Genomic DNA, 19431 nt, shown 5'->3' on the forward strand with positions numbered 1-19431 from the left:
CCAACATGCCCCATCTACACTAGTGCCACCTGCCTGCCTTGGCCCATGTCCCTCTACACCTGTCCTAGTACCTGTATAATTGCTTCTTAAGTTGGTGAGTTGAATCAATTACAAATGATTCAGGAAGTGTACCAAATGCAGTTATCTTGTTTTTAAGTGAGACATTAACCAATATGTTAAATTGCTTATTAACGAGGAGCTTTGGCTCACAAGAAGCCAATTAGAGGTGTAGTTTGGCTGCTGTTGTCGGCTTGTTGTGAAGGTTGCAGACATTCTTCACTGAAGATCAAGGGAGCTGCGTGCAGCCTGTCTGCGGACAGTTTGTTCCCCAAGTCTCATTAGTTTAGTTTAGAGAAACAGCACGGAAACAGGTCCTTCGGCCCACCGAGTCCTCGCCGACCAGCGATTAACATTAGCCCGTATTAACAGCGCATCACCCCGCACACGAACACTACCCTACACACTGGGGACAATTTACAATTTTACCAAAGCCAATTAACCTACAAACCTGCACGTCTCTGGAGCGTTGGAGGAAACCGGAGCACCCGGAGAAAACCCACGCAGGTCACGGGGAGAACGTGCAAACTCCGTACAGACAGCACCCGTAGTCAGGATGGAACCCAGGTCTCTGGCGCTGTGAGGCAGCAGATCTACCCGCTGCACCACTGTGCCACATTAATTTATCCATGAGGATATCTCACCGGCCCAGTGGGGAACTCTGCCCCAGTCCTATTCTGATCAACTCTCCATCATGCACTGCCCTTTACAAAGTGAGGGGCCTTTTACTGCTTGGATAGATCACATGAGTTGGTGAAGCTGCATTTAGAATATTGTGTCCTGTTCTGGGCACCGTGTTATAGGACAGATGTTGTCAAGCTGGAAAGGGTACAGAGAAGGTTTACGAGGATGTTACCAGGACTAGAGGGTGTGAGCTACAGGGAGAGGTTGAGCAGGCTGGGTCTCTATTCCTTGGAGCGCAGGAGGATGAGGGGGCATCTTATAGAGGTGTACAAAATCATGAGAGGAATGGATCGGGTAGACGCACAGAGTCTCTTGCCCAGAGTAGGGGAATCGAGGACCAGAGGACATAGGTTTAAGGTGAAGGGGAAAAAATTGAATAGGAATCTGAGGGGTAACATTTTCACACAGAGGGTGGTGGGTGTATGGAACGAGCTGACGGAGGAGGTAGTTGAGGCTGGGACTATCACAACGTTTAAGAAACATTTAGACAGGTAGATGGATAGGATATGTTTGAAGGGATATGGGCCAAACGCGGGCAGGTGGGACTAGTGTAGCTGGGACATGTTGGCCGGTGTGGGCAAGTTGGGCTGAAGGGCCTGTTTCCACACTGTATCACTCTGTGACTAGTGTAGATGGGACATGTTGGCCGGTGTGGGCAAGTTGGGCCGAAGGGCCTGTTTCCACACTGTATCACTCTATGATTCTACATGACAATGAACCACTCTTGACTCTTGGAGATCTAAAGTATCCACTGGTCACAGCAGCCACACGGTGAATCAATCTCATGAAATTCCTTTGGATATTTTTAGATGCAAGGTTATTTGAACCAGAAATGGGATCACAAAATTATACGGTAATTAAACGGTATAACGGATTCCTGTGATTTTTCAATGTGCCTCGGTCGCAAGACATGGGCCCTTTTCAATATCTGTAACAGTGTATTTGTCTTTCATTTAATTAACGGTAGAATTAGCTCCAGCATGAAATCGAGTGGTTATTGACCTCAGATTGACGGGGGACATGTTGCATCGAGCGCCGCACACATCTGAATTAATTAAGTGCACATTCCTTCCCTAGAGAATAAGTTAAAAACAATGGTTCAGTTTCATTTAAATACTGAGCGCGTCTGTCAGTAAAATATAAATGGGACATTTGTCGAGTGCATGAGCTACAGGGAGAGGTTGGGCAGGAGGAGGAGGTGTCACAAGCTCATGTTCATAAGTGATAGGAGCAGAATTAGACCATTCGGCCCATCAAGTCTATTCCGCTATTCAATCATGGCTGATCTATCTCTCCCTCCTAACCCCATTCTCCTGCCTTCTCCCCATAACCCCTGACACCCATACTAATCAAGAGTCTATCTATCTCTGCCTTAAAAACACCCATTGACTTGTGGCCTCCACAGCCGTCTGTGGCAATGAATTCAACAGATTCACCACCCTCTGGCTGAAGAAATTCCTCCTCGTCTCCTTCCAAAAGGAACGTCCTTTTATTCTGAGGCTGTGGCCTCTGGTCCTAGACTCTCCCACTAGTGGAAACATCCTCTCCACATCCACTCTATCCAAGTCTTTCACTATTTGATAAGTTTCAATGAGGTACCCCCTCATCCTTCTAAACTCCAGCGAGTTCAGGCCCAGTGCTGTAATAGAATGGCACAACGTGGAAACAGGCCCTTCGGCCCAACTTGCCCACACCGACCAACATTATCATCTACACTAGTCCCACCTGCCTGCGTTTGGCCCACATCCCTCTAAACCTGTCCTATCCATGTACTTGTCCAAATTTTTGTTAAACGTTGTTATAACCGGAGCTCCCGGAGAAAACCCACGTGGTCACGGGTAGAACGTGCAAACTCCGTACAGACAGCACCCGTAGTCAGGATCAAACCCAGGGCTCTGGCGCTGTGAGGCAGCAACTCCACCGCTGTGCCACCGTGACGCCCCTCGATCAGCATGGCTGAGATGGGCCGAAGGGCCTGTTTTCATGTTGTTTGACTGAATGAATGAATGAATGAATGAATGAATGAATGAATGAATGAATAAGTTGGCCAAGTATTCACATACAAGGAATTTGCCTTGGTGCTCCGCCCGCAAGTGACAACATGACATACGGTGACAGTTAGAAAATGACGCATTAAACATTAAACATCAATTATAAAACATTTGGGTTTAAGAAGGAACTGCAGATGCTGGAAAATCGAAGGTAGACAAAAATGCTGGAGAAACTCAGCGGGTGCAGCAGCATCTATGAAGCGAGGGAAATAGGCAACGTTTCGGGCCGAAACCCTTCTGGAAATAGGCAACGTTTCGGCCCAAAACCCTTCTTCAGACTGAAGGAAATAGGCAACGTTTCGGGCCGAAACCCGGAAGGGTTTCGGCCCGAAACGTTGCCTATTTCCTTTGCTCCATAGATGCTGCTGCACCCGCTGAGTTTCTCCAGCATTTTTGTCTACCAACAATAAAACATTATAGAAACATAGAAACATAGAAATTAGGTGCAGGAGTAGGCCATTCGGCCCTTCGAGCCTGCACCGCCATTCAATATGATCATGGCTGATCATCCAACTCAGTATCCTGTACCTGCCTTCTCTCCATACCCTCTGATCGATTAAACATGTGAATTAAATAAAATAGCAGAGCACAAGGACCCCACTCCTAACCCCCAAGTTCCTAAATCGCCCCTAAACTCCAAACTCAGGTGCCTAAGGGGGGCGGGAAAGATTTTTTTTCTCATGTTTCTCTAAACTTGTCATACAAATCTGACTTGAAATGCTTTGACAGTGGTTGTCTCCGCAAATACCAGCAGAGCAATCAATGACGTTGTGGAACTACAGATTCAACACCATTCTGTGCAGTTGCTCAGCAACTAAGGGATCGCTCTTTACTGGAATAAAAAATCTAACGAGTTTTTCATCAATCCAGAGCAAAAGCATTGAGCGGTTTGACAGCAGTGCCATGTTACCGACTTTTATGAGCCGGCTGATCTTTCTAAAAGAAATATCAGGATGAAAAGCGGCTAATATTTTAGACTAATGTTATAATCCAGTCCGAGCTGTAAATGTTACCCCGTGCATGATAATCGCACGGATCTCAAACCTTTTAGCTGCTGCTGCTGCTGCTGCTGCTGCCTTCATTAAATGAGAAATACTTCGCATCCACCAACATGTACACTGTGAAATATTCACAGGGTGGGAAGATTGAATCAGGACCCAGGCAGGAATTGATAGGTCTTTAGTGGACTAATAATGAAGCCGGGCTAAAGTTGTAGGTGATCTATAGCGTGAAGCTGTTAGATTTAATGAAACATTGGTGGCCTGAACAAAAGCTGACTCAAATCCCACACTACGAATGTGATTGTAGCTGCACTTGCTGGAGCCTGAAGACTGCAACGACCAGGTTCAGGAATAGCTACTTCCCCACAGCCGTCAGGCTATTAAACCTGGCTCGGACAAAACTCCGAACATTAATAGCCCATTATCTGTCATTTGCACTTGATCAGTTTATTTATTCACGTGTTTTGTAGTCCATGCCCACTATGTTCTGTTGGGCTGAAGCAAAGCAAGAATTTCATCGTCCTATACAGGGACACATGACAATAAACTCTCTTGAACTTGAACTTGCTACCTTCATTAAAGGAGACACACTATTACAATGATATATATAACGAACGCCTTGTGAAACATTCAGGACTCACCGCACAACATTATTCACCCCAGCGGTATGAACATTGACTTCTCCAATTTCAGGTAGTCCCTGCTTTCTCCCTCCTTCCCCTCCCCTTCCCAGCTCTCCCACAGCCCACTATCTCCGCCTCTTCCTTTCTTCTTCCTGCCCCCCTCCCCCCCCCCACAAGAAGTCTGAAGAAGGGTCTCGACCCGAAACATCATCTATTCCTTCGCTCCATAGATGCTGCCTCACCCGCTGAGTTACTCCAGCATTTTTGTCTACTTAAACAACAAGCCTGATCAGTTAGTCACAATAGTTATCTGATTCATTTATAATGTCATAGGTTCTTCGGTCCATGCTAATCAAGATGTCCCATCTAAGCTCGTCCCATTTTCCTGCGTTTGGCCAATATCCTCTAAACCGTTCCTATCCAGTGCGTGCCTTTTAAATAAAGCTCTTAAATACAATTCTTAGAATAAAGGGGAGGCCATTTTAGACTGAGGTGAGAAAAAACGTTTTCACCCAGAGAGTTGTGAATTTGTGGAATTCCCTGCCACAGAGGGCAGTGGAGGCCAAATCACTGGATGGATTTAAGAGAGAGTTAGATAGAGCTCAGGGGCTAGTGGAATCAAGGGATATGGGGAGAAGGCAGGCACAGGTTATTGATTGTGGATGATCAGCCATGATCACAATGAATGGCGGTGCTGGCTCGAGGGGCCGAATGGCCTCCTCCTGCACCTATTTTCTATGTTTCTATGTTTCTAAATGTTGTTATTGTACCTGCCTCAATTACCTCTTCATTCTCCTCTCACCTTAATCCAAGGGTTCCCAACCTGGTTCAAGAACAGCTTCTTCCCAACAACCATCAGGCTCTTGAACTCTGCACAACACTGACCTCAGCGACTGTGATCGTCTACGGACCGTGTCTTTGGTTGCTCTACCGACTGGTTTTGTTTTACATTAGTATTGCGATTATTAATTGATTGAGTGTTTGTTTATTCCATACTATCTGTGTGTATTGCCTCGATGCGGCAGGTTGGACCAGGCTTGGCTGGGTCGGGTGTCGTTCCAGAAGACCTAGCGGCCTTTTGGTGCTTTGGAAATCTGGCCCGTCGAAAAAGAATTCCACTGTGCAGGAAGGAACTGCAGACGCTGGTTTAAATCGAAGGTAGACACAAAGTGCTGGAGTAACTCAGCGGGACAGGCAGCATCTCTGGAGAGAAGGAATGGGTGACGTTTCAGGTCGAGACCCTTCTTCAGACTGATGACAGGGGAGGGGGCGGGACAGAGATAGAATGTAGTCGGAGACAGTAAGACTGGTGGGAGAACTGGGAAGGGGAAGGGGATGGAGAGAGAGGGAAAGCAAGGGTTACTTGAAGTTAGAGAAGTCAATGTTCATACCGCTGGGGTGTAAGCTGCTCAAACGAAATATGAGGTGCTGTTCCTCCAATTTGCACTGGGCCCCACTCTGACAATGAAGGAGGCCCAGGACAGAGAGGTCAGTGTGGGAATGGGAGGGGGAGTTGAAGTGCTGAGCAACCGGGAGATCAGGGTTAGAATTGAATTCTTCCGTTTGTCAGAATGTATGATGATTACATTCTCTGGACTCTTGACTCTTAGAGATGTTCCACGCCCACTATTGTGAAGCTGCAGGGAGGGTCAAGAGTGGAAGGACATCCTGGATAAAGCTGAGAGACGGTAACACATGGCGACAAGCACCCTCCCCCCATGTTAGACACAAAATGCCGGAGTAACTCAGCGGGACAGGCAGCATCTGTGGAGAGAAGGAGAGGGTGACGTTTCAGGTCGAGACCCTTCGGACCCGCTGAGTTACTCCAGCACTCTGTGAAACGTCACCTATCCATGTTCTCCACAGATGCTGCCTGACCCGCTGAGTTACTCCAGCACTCTGTGAAACGTCACCTATCCATGTTCTCCACAGATGCTGCCTGACCCGCTGAGTTACTCCAGCACTCTGTGTCTATCTTCGCAGTGAATGTCTGCTTTGTCTTCAGCCATTGAACCATTTCCCATTGAACTGTGAGAGCCTCAGTGAAACACGCCAAACAGAGAAGGGGAATACTCATTCAGACAGATAATGCGGCAGTCCTGATTACATCAGCTACCCAACCGTCCAAAAATATATCTGCAGATTATTTCCCAGAGAAAGTGCTTGCATGGGAACCCTGTAGAACACTGTTACAGGAAGACTTTAAACAAACTTGGCACAGGCTGGGAAAGTTTGCTGGGCACTGTCCAAGCCGACTGGCATGCAAGGGGTATCAGGATGCGACTCATGTCCTCTGAATATTTAAGAAACTGCTGCAAGTATCTACAAACCCTGCAGGAGCTTAGATTAAAAAAGAGAACTCTCGGTAGAACGCTATTTACAGGATTAGTCCTTGGTCTCCAGGAACATTAGTTCAGTTTAGTTTAGTTTAGAGATACAGTGCGGAAACAGGCCCTTCGGCCCACCGAGTCCATGCCGATCAGACATCCGCGTACACACTAGCACTATCTTACACACGCTAGGGACAATTGAGTCTGAGGAAGGATCTCGACTCCTAACGTCGCCCATTCCTGCGTTCCAGGAGATTGCAAACATATAACCATATAACAATTACAGCACGGAAACAGGCCATCTCGGCCCTTCTAGTCCGTGCCGAACACTTACTCTCACCTAGTCCCATCTACTTGCACTCAGACCACAACCCTCCATTCCTTTCCCGTCCATATACCTATCCAATTTATTTTTAAATTATAAAAATGAACCTGCCTCCATCACTTCCACTGGAAGCTCATTCCACACAGCTACCACTCTCTGAGTAAAGAAGTTCCCCCTCATGTTACCCCTAAACTTTTGTTCCTTAAATCTCAAATCATGTCCTCTTGTTTTGAACCTTCACGTGGTCCGCCCTGTTTCGACGAATGCAATCAACCCGGCGTGCACAATCAAATAATATCAAATAGAACAAGTTATCCGACAACTTTAGGCTGTGCACGCCGTACGCAAGAGGAAGAAGTAGAAGATATGCTGTCTGTCCCGCTGAGTTACACCAGCATTTCGTGTTTGTTGAGGAACAATTTACATTTACACCAAGCCAATTAACCTACAAACCCGCACGTCTTTGGAGTCTGGCAGGAAACCGGAGCACCCGGAGAAAACCCACACAGGTCACGGGGAGAACGTGCAAACACCGTACACAGACAGCACCCGTAGTCAGGATCGAACCCGGGTCTCTGGCGCTGTGAGGCAGCAGCTCTACCCGCTGCGCCACCGTGACGCCCAGAAGCATCATTCCTCGTTTGAATAGAGAACACAAGGGTGGGGACGGTGAACCCGGTGGTGTCGGTCGGGGGTGACGCAGCAGTCCCATCTATCGCTGCCTCACGGGGCAGCAGCTCTTTAAGGATGAAAGCATCACGACAAACGCAGGAGAAATCGTTCCAAACTTTCACTGCCAAACTATCGCAGTTGTAAAGCATCATCTTGCAGCAGAATGCTTTACAGTGTGTTTTACTGAGTTATGCAACCCCCTGGCAGTTTATATAAATATACGCAGTGTTAGGAGGTTTTTTTTTCATTTTGATGAAAAAAATAATACTATGTAAAGGTGTAGCAAGGTGGCGCAGCAGGTAGAGCTGCTGCCTCACAGCGCAAGAGACCAGGTTCGATCCTACTGTCTTTACAGAGTTTGCACGTTCTCTCTGTCACCGTGTGGGTTTTCTCCGGCTGCTCCGGTTTTCTACCAACTCTCTGTGAAACGTCACCTATCCATGTTCTCCACAGATGCTGCCTGACCCGCTGAGTTACTCCAGCACTCTGCTTCTTTTTTTGTAAACTGACATCTGCAGTGCCTGGCGTCTTCAATATTTCCGGGTTTTTATTTCACCGTTTAGGAATCTGCAGAGTTTTAATGTTGTAATTTATCAGACTGGTATTTTGTGGGTTAAAAATGACTAAAAATGTTAAAATAAATATCAACTTGTGTGACACCATTTGGTGCAAAGTCCCTTTGAAGGGACTTATAGAGGTGTACAAAATCATGAGTGGAATAGATCGGGTAGACGCACAGAGTAGGTGAATCAAAGACCAGAGGTTTACATAGATACATAGAAACATAGACAATAGGTGCAGGAGTAGGCCAATCGGCCCATCGAGCCAGCACCACCATTCACTGTGATCATGGCTGATCATCCACAATCTCTACCCTGTTCCTGCCTTCTCCCCATATCCCCTGACTCCACTACCCCTAAGAGCTCTATCTAATGCCCCTTTCCCACTTAGGAAACCTGAACGGAAACCTCTGGAGACTTTGTGCCCCACCCAAGGTTTCCGTGCGGTTCCCGGAGGTTTTTGTCAGTCTCCCTACCTGCTTCCACTACCTGCAACCTCCGGCAACCACCTGCAACTTCCGGGAACTGCACGGAAACCTTGGGTGGGGCGCAAAGTCTCCAGAGGTTTCCTAAGTGGGACAGGGGCATAATAGGGAAAGGAAGGACATTAGTTTGGAGGATGTGGAATCGGTATGGGTAGAGCTGCGAAACACTAAGGGGCAGAAAACGCTGGTGGGTGTTGTGTACAGGCCACCTAACAGTAGTAGTGAAGTTGGAGATGGTATCAAACAGGAAATTAGAAATGCGTGCGACAAAGGCAAAACCGTTATAATGGGTGACTTCAATCTACATATAGATTGGGTGAATCAAATTGGCAGGGGTGCTGAGGAAGAGGATTTCTTGGAATGTATGCGGGATAGTTATCTAAATCAACATGTAGAGGAACCAACGAGAGAGCAGGCTATTTTAGACTGGGTATTGAGTAATGAGGAAGGGTTAGTTAGCAGTCTTGTTGTACGTGCCCTCTTGGGCAAGAGTGACCATAATATGGTTGAGTTCTTCATTAGGTTGGAGAGTGACATTGTTAATTCAGAAACAATGGTTCTGAACTTAAAGAAAGGTAACTTTGAGGGTATGAGACGTGAATTGGCCAAGATTGACTGGCAATTAATTCTAAAAGGGTTGACGGTGGATATGCAATGGAAGACATTTAAAGACTGCATGGATGAACTACAAAAATTGTTCATCCCAGTTTGGCAAAAGAATAAATCAGGGAAGGTAGTGCATCCGTGGATAACAAGGGAAATCAGGGATAGTATCAAAGCGAAGGATGATGCGTACAAATTAGCCAGAAAAAGCAGCATACCGGAGGACTGGGAGAAATTCAGAGACCAGCAGAGGAGGACAAAGGGCTTAATTAGGAAAGGGAAAATAGATTATGAAAGAAAACTGGCAGGGAACATAAAAACTGACTGCAAAAGTTTTTATAGATATGTGAAAAGAAAGAGATTAGTTAAAACAAATGTAGGTCCCTTGCAGTCAGAAACAGGTGAGTTGATCATGGGGAACAAGGATATGGCGGACCAATTGAATAACTACTTTGGTTCCGTCTTCACTAAGGAAGACATAAATAATCTGCCGGAAATAGCAGGGGACCGCGGGTCAAAGGAGTTGGAGGAATTGAGTGAAATCCAGGTTAGCCGGGAAGTGGTGTTGGGTAAATTGAATGGATTAAAGGCCGATAAATCCCCAGGGCCAGATAGGCTGCATCCCAGAGTACTTAAGGAAGTAGCTCCAGAAATAGTGGATGCATTAGTAATAATCTTTCAAAACTCTTTAGATTCTGGAGTAGTTCCTGAGGATTGGCGGGTAGCAAACGTAACCCCACTTTTTAAGAAGGGAGGGAGAGAGAAAACGGGGAATTACAGACCAGTTAGTCTAACATCGGTAGTGGGGAAACTGCTAGAGTCAGTTATTAAAGATGGGATAGCAGCACATTTGGAAAGTGGTGAAATCATTGGACAAAGTCAGCATGGATTTACAAAAGGTAAATCTTGTCTGACGAATCTTATAGAATTTTTCGAGGATGTAACTAGTAGCGTGGATAGGGGAGAACCAGTGGATGTGGTGTATCTGGACTTCCAGAAGGCTTTCGACAAGGTCCCACATAAGAGATTAGTATACAAACTTAAAGCACACGGCATTGGGGGTTCAGTATTGATGTGGATAGAGAACTGGCTGGCAAACAGGAAGCAAAGAGTAGGAGTAAACGGGTCCTTTTCACAATGGCAGGCAGTGACTAGTGGGGTACCGCAAGGCTCAGTGCTGGGACCCCAGCTATTTACAATATATATTAATGATCTGGATGAGGGAATTGAAGGCAATATCTCCAAGTTTGCAGATGACACTAAGCTGGGGGGCAGTGTTAGCTGTGAGGAGGATGCTAGGAGACTGCAAGGTGACTTGGATAGGCTGGGTGAGTGGGCAAATGTTTGGCAGATGCAGTATAATGTGGATAAATGTGAGGTTATCCATTTTGGTGGCAAAAACAGGAAAGCAGACTATTATCTAAATGGTGGCCGACTAGGAAAAGGGGAGATGCAGCGAGACCTGGGTGTAATGGTACACCAGTCATTGAAAGTAGGCATGCAGGTGCAGCAGGCAGTGAAGAAAGCAAATGGTATGTTAGCTTTCATAGCAAAAGGATTTGAGTATAGGAGCAGGGAGGTTCTACTGCAGTTGTACAGGGTCTTGGTAAGACCACACCTGGAGTATTGCGTACAGTTTTGGTCTCCAAATCTGAGGAAGGACATTATTGCCATAGAGGGAGTGTAGAGAAGGTTCACCAGACTGATTCCTGGGATGTCAGGACTGTCTTATGAAGAAAGACTGGATAGACTTGGTTTATACTCTTTAGAATTTAGGAGATTGAGAGGGGATCTTATACAAACTTATAAAATTCTTAAGGGGTTGGACAGGCTAGATGCAGGAAGATTGCTCCCGATGTTGGGGAAGTCCAGGACAAGGGGTCACAGCTTAAGGATAAGGGGGAAATCCTTTAAAACTGAGATGAGAAGAACTTTTTTCACACAGAGAGTGGTGAATCTCTGGAACTCTCTGCCACAGAGGGTAGTCGAGGCCAGTTCATTGGCTATATTTAAGAGGGAGTTAGATGTGGCCCTTGTGGCTAAGGGGATCAGAGGGTATGGAGAGAAGGCAGGTACGGGATACTGAGTTGGATGATCAGCCATGATCATATTGAATAGCGGTGCAGGCTCGAAGGGCCGAATGGCCTACTCCTGCACCTAATTTCTATGTTTCTATGTTTCTATAATTCTCTTTTGAAAGCATCCAGTGAATCGGTCTCCACTGCCTTCTGAGGCAGATAATTCCACAGATTTACAACTGTCTGGGTGAAAAAGTGTTTTCTCATCTCAGTTCCAAATGGCCGACCCCTTATTCTTAAACTGTGGCCCCTGGTTCTGGACTCCCCCAACATCGGGACCATTTTTCCTGCATCTAGCATGTCCAAGATGTAATAATTTTATATGTTTATAAGTTCCCTTCTCATCCTTCTAAATTCCAATGAATACAAGCCCAGTCGACCCATTCTTTCATCATATAACAGTCCTGCCATCCCAGGAATTAACCTGGTGAACCTACGCTGCACTCCCTCAATAGCAAGAATGTCCTTCCTCAAATTTAAGATCAAGGGTGAAAGATTTAATAGGAATCTGAGGGGTAACTTTTTCGCACAAGGGGTGGTGTGTGTTAGGAATGAGCTGCCGGAGGAGGAAGTTGAGGCTGGGATTATGGAAACATTTAAGAAGCATTTAGACAGGTGCATGGATAGGACAGGTTTGGAGGGATATGGGCCAAACGCGGGCAGGTGGGACAAGTATAGATGGGGCAAGTTGGGCCGAAGGGTCCTGTTTCCACGCTGTGTCACTCTGTGCCAGATAGAACAAGACAAAGTAGAATGAAGATTGACAAAAATGCTGGAAAAACTCAGCGGGTGAGGCAGCATCTATGGAGGGAAGGAAATAGGCAACGTTTCTGGTCGAGACCCTTCTTCAGACTGATATGAGGGTTGGAGAGGGGGAGGGGGTGGTAGGGGGGGGGGGGGGGGGAGATGGGGGGAAGAAGAATGGAAGAGGTGGAGCCAGTGGGCTGAGGGAGAGCTGAGAAGGGGAGGAGAAATTAAGGAGTACCTGAAATTAGAGAAGTCAATGTTCATTAAAAAAAAGATAAAATAGAAAGAAACTTTGAAGTAGAATGAAACCATTCGGCATGTGTGTAGCAGGAGGTCTATTATTCCTGACAGTTCTGTTCATAATGACTTGTGCTGCATTGCAACTAATTATCAGTGATGGAGCTGGTGAGGAATAGATTGCAACAGTTTCTTCATCTGCAGAGAGAGTCGAGAATAGAGAGGAACGACGATGAAAGAATGACCTCCTGCGGTGAAAGAAGACATTGTTTCACTGAATATTCACTAAACAGGCGGCATGGTGGCGCAGCGGGTAGAGCTGCTGCCTCACAGCGCCAGAGACCCCGGTTCCATCCTGACTACGGGTGCTGTCTGTACGGAGTTTGCACGTTCTCCTCGTGACCAGCGTGGGTTTTCTCCGGGCGCTCCGGTTTCCTCCCACACTCCAAAGACGTGCAGGTTTGTAGGTTAATTGGCTTCTGTAAATACAATGTAATTGTTCCTAGTGTGTGGGATAGTATTGGTGTACAGGGTGATCTGTATACCCAGTATACATACCAGTGAGGCTGCCTTGAAGGGCCGAATGGCCTACTCCTGCACCTACTGAACTAGTTTAGTTCTTAAATCTGAAGAAGGGTCTCGACCCGAAACGGCACCCATTCCTTCTCCCCAGAGATGCTGCCTGTCCCGCTGAGTTACTCCAGCATTTTGTGTCTATCTTCAATTTAAACCAGCATCTGCAGTTCTTTCCTAAACTAAACTAAACGATACTAAACTAACATTGCAAGTGTCTTTTATCCCACTGGATTTGCGGTACGATGCAATTACTGGTACATTCCACCTCGTGCCACTAACTGAGTTCAGACTTTTATAATGGGTTCATTAAATGAAGAAATAGCAAATAGACAATAGACAATAGACAATAGGTGCGGGAGGAGGCCATTCGGCCCTTCGAGCCAGCACCACCATTCAATGTGATCATGGCTGATCATCCACAATCAGTACCCCGTTCCTGCCTTCTCCCCATATCCCCTGACTCCACTATCTTTAAGAGCCCCATCTAGCTCTCTCTTGAAAGCATCCGGAAAACCGGCCTCCACCGCCTTCTGAGGCAGAGAATTCCACAGACTCACCACTCTCTGTGAGAAAAAGTGTTTCCTTGTCTCCGTTCTAAATGGTTTACCCCTTATTCTTAAACTGTGGCCGCTGGTTCTGGACTCCCCCAACATCGGGAACATGTTTCCTGCCTCTAGCGTGTCCAAACCCTTAATAATCTTATATGTTTCAATAAGAAACCCTCTCATCCTTCTAAACTCCAGAGTGTACAAGCCCAGAGTATACAAATGAAACGGTACCACTAGTTTTTAGTAGTGCCATTAGGCAAAGCTTATATAGAGTATTGAATGTACTTATCTCTGCTTGTAACAAAGTTTGTATTATGATGCCTCTAATCCATATTTATTTTTAGGGTGGTGTTTATGGCTTTCATACCTTACAGCAACGCAGTGATTATATTTCTCACAGCTGGCTTCTCACAAATGCATTATATTACTAAACCCTGGCTGGGTTTTAATAGCTGGAAAATTTGATTAATATTGTGTCAGGAATTGAACTGAAAATAGAGGCTTGTTTATGTTTTGGCCTCAAACTAGAGATGTGTTTTTTTAATCAATCTGGAGGGTAAGGAAAGGGATGTTATGTTTAATGAATTGAGAATGTGATTTATTAGTGTTTAATATGGCTGTAACATATTATCCAGCCATTGATTCTCTGAACTCAAGCTTCGATGGATATATCATGGACTTACTGCTGCCATGGATTGTCACCTTGTCGTGGTGGATAAGCTTGTGTGAACCTGAGATCCTGAGAGCGATGCCGTCTGGAGCTATCGATGCTCCTGGTAGGGCCACCCATGGCGGTAAGGTCGAGGGGGAGGTCTCTGACAAAGAGCCAATCCAACCAAGACCTCAACGGTGGAACAGGCGGAGGACGATGGCTGACCTTAGTGGAGCGTCACAACGGCTGGGAAGGCGGATGAAGGCTGCGGCAGAAAAGGGTCTTGGACTCCATGCCACTGGATCCTGACCCAGATCTGTCAAGGACCCCACGTGGGGTGGCTGTCTGTGCACCAGTCTCCCCACGTTAAACAAAGTCACGCACCGGGGTCCTCCACCCCTGGAGACACCCATGGTCAGGTCAGTCGTGACCGAAGGGGGCCAAAGAAGATGCTGCCAATACGGTTTCCTTTACTTCCTCCAGACCAAGGCACGGTGGCACAGCGGGTAGAGCTGCTGCCTCACAGCACCAGAGACCCGGGTTCCATCCTGACTAAGGGCGCTGCCTGTACAGACTTTGTACATTCTCCCCATGGCCTGCGAGGGTTTTTTCCAGAACCTCTGTACATGTAGGATGGTGTTAGTGTGCGGGGATCGCTGGTCGGCACGGACTCGATGGGCCGAGCGGATCGTTTCTGCGCTGTTTCTCTAAACTAAACTAAACTATGGCCTTTTCTCCAAACACTTAAGCTTGGTCCGCCCAGGCCTGCTGGACCTCCTGCTTGAGTTTATAAATACAGCATGGAAAGAGGCCCTTCGGCCCACCAAGTTTGAGTTTGAGTTTTGAGTTTAGTTCATTGTCACGTGTACCGAGGAACAGGGAAAAGCTTTTGTTGTTGTCAGCGGAAAGACAATACATAGAAACATTGAAAATAGGTGCAGGAGTAGGCCATTCGGCCCATCGAGCCAGCACCGCCATTCAATATGATCATGGCTGATCATCCAGAATCAGTACCCCGTTCCTGCCTTCTCCCTATATCATATAACCATATAACATTACAGCACGGAAACAGGCCATCTCGGCCCTTCTAGTCCGAACCGAACACTTATTCTCACCTAGTCCCATCTACCTGCACTCAGACCATAACCCTCCATTCCTTTCCCGTCCATATACCTATCCAATTTATTTTTAAATGATAAAATCGAACCTGCCTCCACCACTTCCACTGGAAGCTCATTCCACACAGCTACCACTCTCTGAGTAAAGAAGTTCCCCCTCATGTTACCCCTAAACTTCTGTCCCTTAATTCTCAATTCTAAACTTCTATCCCTTGATTCCGTTCGTTCTAAGAGCTAAATCTAACTCTCCCTTGAAAACATCCAGTGAATCGGCCTCCACTGCAGAGAATTCCACAGATTCACAACTCTCTGGGTGAAAAATGTTTTTCCTCATCTCAGCCCTACAAGATTACAATTGAGCCATACACCGTTTACAGATCCATGATAACAACATGTAGTGCAAGATGAAGTCCAGTAAAGTCCGATAAAAGATGGTCTCCAGTTGACCCCCCCCCAACCAGCGATCACTGTTCACACTAGTTCTATGTTATCCCACTTTCTCACACACTAGGTAGACAAAAATGCTGGAGAAACTCAGCGGGTGCAGCAGCATCTATGGAGCAAGGGAAATGGGCAACGTTTCGGGCCAAACCCCTTCTGGAAATAGGCAACGTTTTGGGCCAAAACCCTTCTGGAAATAGGCAACGTTTCGGGCCAAAACCCTTCTGGAAATAGGCAACGTTTCGGGCCAAAACCCTTCTGGAAATAGGCAACGTTTCGGGCCGAAACCCGGAAGTCGGCTCGAAACGTCGCCTATTTCCCTCGCTCCATAGATGCTGCTGCACCCGCTGAGTTACTCCAGCATTTTTGTCTACCTTCGATTTTCCAGCATCTGCAGTTCCTTCTTCAACCCTACACACACTGGGGGGCAATTTACAGAGGGGCCGATTAACCTACAAACCCGCACGACTTTGGAGTGCGGGAGGAAACCGGAGCACCCGGAGAAAACCCACGCAGGCCACGGGGAGAACATGCAAACTCCACACACACACACAGACAGTACGTGCCCAAGGTCAGGATGGAACCCTGGTCTCTGGCGCTGTGAGGCAGCAGCTCTACCCGCTGCGCCGCCGTGCCGATTTGGAAGTGAAGGAATTTCATTCAATTTCAGCCCAGTTTGGCTTCATCTTTCCACATCACCACTCCTCACGGGCAGCAGGGCAGAAGGGCTCCGCTAATGTTACTCAATTAAATGCAGTCTGTGCTCACCTCTATGGAGTGAAACACGAGCGAACTGGGACCATTTAAAAATCCCAGCATAAATAGCTTCAAACATTCTGGATTTTAAGCTGACAATTTAAAGATGAAATATGCAACAAAATCGCTAGCTAAGTGGTCTGTCCCACTGTACGAGGTAATTCAAGAGTTCCCCCGAGTTCTCCCCTGATTCAAGCTTGTGTAATGTACGTAGTGGGTGCGTAGCGGCTCGTGAATGTCACGTAGCGGCTCGTACGAGTAGCGGCAGGTACTCGGGAAATCCGGTAAACCCGTGACGATTTTTCAACACCGTGAAAAATGTCCACGGGTAAAAAAATACTCGTGATGAAAAAAATTGTTACTTTTTACACGTACGAGCCGCTACGTACATTACACGAGCTCGAATCAGGGGAGAACTCGGGAGAACTCTTGTATTACCTCGTACAGTGGGACAGGCCCTTTACTTTTATGAATATCACTGCAATGACAATCATTGTGGCACGGTGGCGCAGCGGTAGAGTTGCTGCCTCATAGCGCCAGAGACTCGGGTTCCATCCTGACTACGGGTGCTGTCTGTACGGAGTTTGCATGTTCTCTCATGCTAAGGGAAATACTAATCTGATAGAAAGAGTGAATATTGATTACCATGCTTGGACTTATTGGCAACGACAACATCATTCAAACTTGTGATGGAATGTTTTATCAATGACATTGATTTGACTGGAAACGTGAGCAGCCAGTTTCAGGCATGCAGCGCCAGAGACTCGGGTTCCATCCTGACTACGGGTGCTGTCTGTACGGAGTTTGCATGTTCTCTCCGTGACCTGCGTGGGTTTTCTCCGGGTGCTCCGGTTTCCTCCCACACTCCAAAGACGTGCAGGTTTGTAGGTTAATTGACTGGTAAAATGGTAAATTGTCCCTAGTGTGTGTAGGATAGTGTTAGTGTGCGGGGATCACTGGTCAGTGTGGACTCGATGGGCCGAAGGGCCTGTTTCCGCGCTGTATCTCTAAACAAAACTAAGATGCTGCCTGACCGGCTGAGCATTGCCTGGCCATTTATCACCCCGGTCATTCCTTCTTCTCCCCGCTCCCGTCCGCAGGAAGGTAGAGAAGCTTGAAAGAATGCACCATCATACTCAGGTACAGCTACTTCCCCTCTGTTATCAGGCTTCTGATTGGTCCTCCCATCAGCTACCGTGCAGACCTGATCTTCCAACCTACCTCATTGTAGTCCTTGCACTTTTTCTCTGTAACTGCAATGGTGTAACACTGTATTCTGCACTCTGGTTTTGTTCTCTTTGCACTACCGGTTGTGGTTGTGTACGGATTGGTTGTACTTATGTATAGCGTGATTTTTCTGCAATGAGGTAGTTAGGATGATCGGGACTTCAGCCTAACTTACAGATGGACCATTACCCAACTTTGGTCCAACCTGCCCACGCTAACCAACGTGTCACATCTATACTAGTCCCTCCAGCCTATGTTTGGGCAACATGCTTCTAAACTGGTCCTATCCATGTACCCACCTTAAATGGTTTTCAAAATGCTGGAGTAACTCAGCGGGACAGGCAGCATCTCTGGAGAGAAGGAATGTGTGACGTTTCGGGTCGAGACCCTTCTGCAGATTGAGTTTCAGTCTGAGCTTCAGTCTGAAGGGTCTCGACCCGAAACGTTGCTTATTCCTTCTCTCCAGAGATGCTGCCTGTCCTGTTGAGTTACCCCAGCATTTTGTGTCTACCTTCGATTTAAACCAGCATCTGCAGTTCTTTCTTACACATTAAATGTTTTCAAAACGTTGTGATGGTACCTGATTAGTGCGGGTGCCAGGGGCTATGGGGAGAAGGCAGGAGAATGGGGTTGAGAGGGAGAGATAGATCAGCCATGATTGAATGGTGGAGTAGATGTGATGGGCCGAATGGCTCAATTCTGCTCCGACAACTTCTGCATATACGGGCTTATGAACGTGAAAAAAAAATCTGTTCTAAAGTGAACTAAACTAAACTAAACTAAAATGAACAAGTCACTGGATGGAATTAAGTGAGAGTTAGATAGAGCTCTCGGGGCTAATGGAGTCAAGGGATATGGGGAGAAGGCAGGCACGGGTTATTGATAGGGGACGATCAGCCATGATCACATTGAATGGTGGTGCTGGCTCGAAGGGCCGAATGGCCTCCTCCTGCACCTATTTTCTATGTTTCTATGTTTCTAAACTAAACTGAACTAAACTGATTCCCCAACTCTTGTGTATAACATTTAGTTACACCTGCTGTCCCGATTGTGTTGGTCACCTATTTCTTCCTGTGTCAGTGTGATCCACGTCTCGATGGTGAGTCTGTGAGTCTGATCAATCAGCCAGGCTTGTTTGAATCAGATGTGATTGTTGGCGTCTTGTCCCACACCCTCTGGGGCCGGAAGGAGGGAAGCTGAATCTTGCGGCCACTTTCCCCGTGAAACACATTTGTCTTCATTTAGCCAGCGTTGTTTCCAGACGAACACCTCACCTTATCCCCTCTGCGTCTCTCCACTCCAAAAATGTCTCGAGAAAAAACATTGCTCAGAAACAATTTGGCATTGGTGTGAAGCCAAACCGTTTAAACAATCCAGCCCCTGATGCTGTTTCTTTGGCTCTAGAACCCGATTCCCTTCTGCTTATTTTCACACAATGGGTGCATGGAACGAGCTGCCGGAGGAGGTAGTTGAGGCAGGGACTATCCCAACGTATGTGGATAGGACAGGTTTAGAGGGTTACTCACTGAGTTACTACAGCATTTTGTGTCCTTTTGTGTATCTGTGACCTACATGGATAGGTGACATTTCACAGAGTGCTGGAGTAACTCAGCGGGTCAGGCAGCATCTGTGGAGAACATGGATAGGTGACGTTTCACAG

The 19431-nt window shown here is 46.8% G+C and overlaps 1 protein-coding gene across 3 annotated transcripts in view; it reads right to left on the reverse strand.

Moving 5' to 3' along the window:
• The window catches only part of LOC116970147 (metabotropic glutamate receptor 3-like), a 65796-nt gene that overhangs the window by 23949 nt on the left and 22416 nt on the right, over nt 1-19431 (reverse strand). The gene's annotated exons all lie outside the window — the stretch shown is intronic.

This window comes from Amblyraja radiata, unplaced genomic scaffold (assembly GCF_010909765.2).
Source record: "Amblyraja radiata isolate CabotCenter1 unplaced genomic scaffold, sAmbRad1.1.pri scaffold_568_ctg1, whole genome shotgun sequence".
Lineage (NCBI taxonomy): Eukaryota > Metazoa > Chordata > Chondrichthyes > Rajiformes > Rajidae > Amblyraja > Amblyraja radiata.